The following is a 5,060-nucleotide window of genomic DNA, read 5'->3' on the forward strand; positions in this document are numbered from 1 at the left end:
ACGGGCCTCAAAAGAACGGCACATCCCTAGCGCGTGCCGAAAATGGCATGCGCTAGTGATGCGCTTCAGCTAAAAGTAACATTGCTGTCCATGGGTGCGCTAACGGACCCGTTGCACGGCGTTAATTTCGACATTTTCGCCGTGCAACGCAGTCCGTTAGCGTTAACCCATTAACGCAATGTGAACCTAGCTTTACACAGATACATCATGGGCTTGTCCTGCCCTACGCATGAAATGAAAGACAAATACAATGTGGAGACTTAATCAGAGCAATGTTTTATTTACATTCAGAACTGGTTTAAGAGGTAAACAATTACCATTTCTCACAGAAATCTCAGACTTTTACTTATAGAAATACTGGATAAATATCATTTTAACAATAGATATAGAAATATTTCTAATTTTATAAAACTGCCTTTTTTTGCATAGAAAAATTTATGCCTTTCCTTGTTTCATTTTATGCCTTTGCTTGTTTCATTTTATGCATTTCTAAAGTATTGTAAAAATGTAATATGCTGTTGGTGCATGCGGGCAGGACTGTCGGTAGGGTATGCGGCTCTGAAGCCCCCCCCCCCTCAGGCCTGCCTCCGGTGTCTGAGATTTCGGTGTCCCGGACCTGAGATCATAATGCCGGCCTTGAATTGTGAAGGACACGGCAGCCGATCCTGAGAAACATCCAAGGTGGGAATGCCCCATCATGTCAAAGAGAGTCTGCTAGATCCAGGCCTAGCAGACCAGTACTGGTGGGTTCATGGATGCCAGGAGGGAGCTGGCCTAAAGGAAGGTCTCGTCTTTTCCTGGCGGGTCAGGAAGTTGTCCCGTGGTTTTTTTTTTTTTGGACAGAACATTTCCAAAACAACCAAATTTGAACAGATCTCTTGGGAGGCAGACTTTAGTCCTCTGTTGCAGAAGCGAAGTACTCTTAAACTGATAGGCGCAGAGTAGGACGCACTAGAAAGTTGGCGTGCATGATTGTTCAGGGCGCTGGCGGTGTGGACCGGCCACCAGAGAAGGCCTAGACCAAAGCCTGGATATTTTAAGAGCAAGGTCACTGGAGCCTCTGGAAAACGTGGAGGCTGCATGAATAGGAAGGTTTCCTCAGGAGACGTCCACATTGCTCAGGGGAAAACTAGGACATATTTGTCCTGTGTTTTTTTTTTTTTTTTAAAGTAGCCCCCTTACTGCCTCGTAGGATATACCAGTCCTTAAGATCACAAATCCTTTTACGCAGAGCGATGATGAAGATGGGCATGGAATAACCTGGACGCAGAGAGGCGAGAGGGTAGGGCGATTCGTGGCATGAACGGTCCTCCGGGGAACCCCAAACACTCTTGATGTGTTAGGGCCTTTCCTCGTAGACCACAGATGATATGGTAGTGACAATTCTAGGTGGGAGATTAGAGTGACAATTCCACTGTCGCCCTCAAAAGCCATATCTGGGAAGAAAAAAAAAAAATTAAAAAGAAAAATCGTTAATAAAAAAACCTCCCAAAACCTAAGGCCTAAACTGGGCTGGGCGGTCCAGACCCATGTCTTCCTCCTACTGACATTAAGTTAAAACAGATTAGCTTCGTGCTAGTTGGTGGTGTACCCTCCTCTACAGGAAATACCTAAAAATTTTTTTTGCATAGCATAAGCAGCATACACCCATTTTTTTTTTGTGTACCCCAATGAAGCATTAGCTCCCCCACATCAACCAGAAGGCCACACAGCATAACCTCACTCCTCCAGTCAGAAACCTCCACCTCACATTAACCAGCGGACCCCACAGGATAAACCCAAAGCCCACCAGACATTCCCTCCCACAAGCGTAAATCCCCATATGACGCCCCCTGCCCCCAACCATAAATCCCATCAGACACCCCCCCAATTGGATGCCACCCCAGCTTAACCCCCCAGCATAAACCCCCATCGGACGTCCACCCCTCCTCCAAGCATTACTCCCATCGCACACCACGCCCACCCAATAATAAACCCCCACCGGACGGCCAAACCCCCACAGGATGTGGACCCCCCCATCCAGCACACACCCCCATCAGACGCGGACACCCCACCCAGCACAAACCCCCCATCGGACGTCCACCCCCGACCCAGCCTAAACTCTTATCGGACGTCCACTCCACCCAGCCTAAGCCCTCATCAGCCCCCCAAACCCAACCCATAAGCAGGTCACCCCCCAATAAAGGGGATCCCTCCGTAAGCGGCAGGTCGCCTCCCCACGTCCCACCACAGGCAGGTCGCCTCCCCACGTCCCACCACAGGCAGGTCGCCTCCCCACGTCCCACCACAGGCAGGTCGCCTCCCCACGTCCCACCACAGGCAGGTCGCCTCCCCACGTCCCACCACAGGCAGGTCGCCTCCCCACGTCCCACCACAGGCAGGTCGCCTCCCCACGTCCCACCACAGGCAGGTCGCCTCCCCACGTCCCACCACAGGCAGGTCGCCTCCCCACGTCCCACCACAGGCAGGTCGCCTCCCCACGTCCCACCACAGGGGTCCCCCAATAGCCTGCAGCAGGTCTCCCCCCACATCCCACAATGAGATAGCCCTCAAATCCCACAACAGGGGTCCCCCACTAAAAGGGGTCCACCCCGTAAGCAGGTCACCTCCAAACCCCACCACAGGGGTCCCCCCCAACAGCCAGCAGGTGCCCCCCAAAATCCAACCACAGGGGTCCCCCACAGCAGCAGCGGTGCCCCCCACCACCACGGGGGTCCCCCACAGCAGCAGCGGTGCCCCCCACCACCACGGGGGTTCCCCACAGCAGCAGCGGTGCCCCCCACCACCACAGGGGTCCCCCACAACAGCCGGCAGCAGCGGTGCCCCCCCCCCACAAAGCCCACCACAGGGGTCCCCCACAGCAGCAGCGGTGCCCCCCCCACAAAGCCCACCACGGTGCCCCCCCACAAAGCCTACCACAGAGGTCCCCCACAGCAGCAGCGGTGCCCCCCCCACCACGGGGGTCCCCCACAACAGCCGGCAGCAGCGGTGCCCCCCCCCACAAAGCCCACCACGGGGGTCCCCCACAGCAGCAGCAGCGGTGCCCCCCCCCCCACAAAGCCCACCACGGGGGTCCCCCACAGCAGCAGCGGTGCCCCCCACACAGACAAGCAGGTCGCCCACCACAGAGCCTCCCCCCAATAGCGAGCAGCAAGTAGCATTTTTTCACCCTGAAACCACCAACCTCCATGTGCCATGGCGTCCACAAGCTAGAATCATGCTGCTTTGCCCCGGACACGCCCCCGGAAATGACGTCACACCTGGAAGGAGCCCATACACTCTAGCATTTACCGAGCTGACATGAGGAAGCTGTGGATGTCATGGCGGGATTTCGTGCAGGATTTGGATTTTGAGTGTTTTGAGCAGGATTTGCCTCTTCCTCCATAGAGCAGAGCAGACAGGAGGAAACTGTGGATGTCATGGCGGGATTTCGTGCAAGATTTGGAGTGTTTTGGGTCGTTCTCTATAGTCACAGATCAGGTAAGTGCCTGGGGAGAAAGGAGCGATGTTGCATGGGGCTGCAGGCGCATGCTGGACGGGGGTCTGCCTGGGGAGAAAGGGGTGATGCTGCTTGCATGGGGCTGCATGTGCATGCTGGACTGGGGTCTGCCTGGGGAGAAAGGGGTGATGCTGCTTGCATGGGGCTGCATGTGCATGCTGGACTGGGGTCTGCCTGGGGAGAAAGGGGTGATGCTTGCATGGGGCTGCATGCGCATGCTGGACGGGGGTCTGCCTGGGGAGAAAGGGGTGATGCTTGCATGGGGCTGCGTGTGCATGCTGGACGGGGGTCTGCCTGGGGAGAAAGGGGTGATGCTTGCATGGGGCTGCATGTGCATGCTGGACGGGGGTCTGCCTGGGGAGAAAGGGGTGATGCTGCTTGCATGGGGCTGCATGTGCATGCTGGACTGGGGTCTGCCTGGGGAGAAAGGGGTGATGCTGCTTGCATGGGGCTGCATGTGCATGCTGGACGGGGGGTCTGCCTGGGGAGAAAGGGGTGATGCTTGCATGGGGCTGCATGCGCATGCTGGACGGGGGTCTGCCTGGGGAGAAAGGGGTGATGCTTGCATGGGGCTGCGTGTGCATGCTGGACGGGGGTCTGCCTGGGGAGAAAGGGGTGATGCTGCTTGCATGGGGCTGCATGTGCATGCTGGACTGGGGTCTGCCTGGGGAGAAAGGGGTGATGCTGCTTGCATGGGGCTGCATGTGCATGCTGGACTGGGGTCTGCCTGGGGAGAAAGGGGTGATGCTGCTTGCATGGGGCTGCATGTGCATGCTGGACTGGGGTCTGCCTGGGGAGAAAGGGGTGATGCTTGCATGGGGCTGCATGCGCATGCTGGACGGGGGTCTGCCTGGGGAGAAAGGGGTGATGCTTGCATGGGGCTGCGTGTGCATGCTGGACGGGGGTCTGCCTGGGGAGAAAGGGGTGATGCTTGCATGGGGCTGCATGTGCATGCTGGACGGGGGTCTGCCTGGGGAGAAAGGGGTGATGCTGCTTGCATGGGGCTGCATGTGCATGCTGGACTGGGGTCTGCCTGGGGAGAAAGGGGTGATGCTGCTTGCATGGGGCTGCATGTGCATGCTGGACTGGGGTCTGCCTGGGGAGAAAGGGGTGATGCTTGCATGGGGCTGCATGCGCATGCTGGACGGGGGTCTGCCTGGGGAGAAAGGGGTGATGCTTGCATGGGGCTGCGTGTGCATGCTGGACGGGGGTCTGCCTGGGGAGAAAGGGGTGATGCTGCTTGCATGGGGCTGCATGTGCATGCTGGACTGGGGTCTGCCTGGGGAGAAAGGGGTGATGCTGCTTGCATGGGGCTGCATGTGCATGCTGGACTGGGGTCTGCCTGGGGAGAAAGGGGTGATGCTGCTTGCATGGGGCTGCATGTGCATGCTGCACTGGGGTCTGCCTGGGGAGAAAGGGGTGATGCTTGCATGGGGCTGCATGCGCATGCTGGACGGGGGTCTGCCTGGGGAGAAAGGGGTGATGCTTGCATGGGGCTGCGTGTGCATGCTGGACGGGGGTCTGCCTGGGGAGAAAGGGGTGATGCTTGCATGGGGCTGCA

General features: G+C 57.5%; 1 long non-coding RNA gene across 1 annotated transcript; it reads right to left on the bottom strand.

Moving 5' to 3' along the window:
* Positions 1-255: 255 nt before the first annotated feature.
* On the bottom strand, positions 256-3,244 carry LOC138663309 (uncharacterized). Its single transcript, XR_011318153.1, has 2 exons — positions 3,185-3,244; positions 256-1,436 (listed from the first exon to the last, which is right to left on the bottom strand). It is a non-coding gene; the product is annotated as an uncharacterized lncRNA (long non-coding RNA).
* Between the last annotated feature and the right edge of the window lie 1,816 nt (positions 3,245-5,060).

The sequence above is a fragment of the Ranitomeya imitator genome, chromosome 2, assembly GCF_032444005.1.
Source record: "Ranitomeya imitator isolate aRanImi1 chromosome 2, aRanImi1.pri, whole genome shotgun sequence".
In the NCBI taxonomy this organism is placed as follows: Eukaryota; Metazoa; Chordata; class Amphibia; order Anura; family Dendrobatidae; genus Ranitomeya; species Ranitomeya imitator.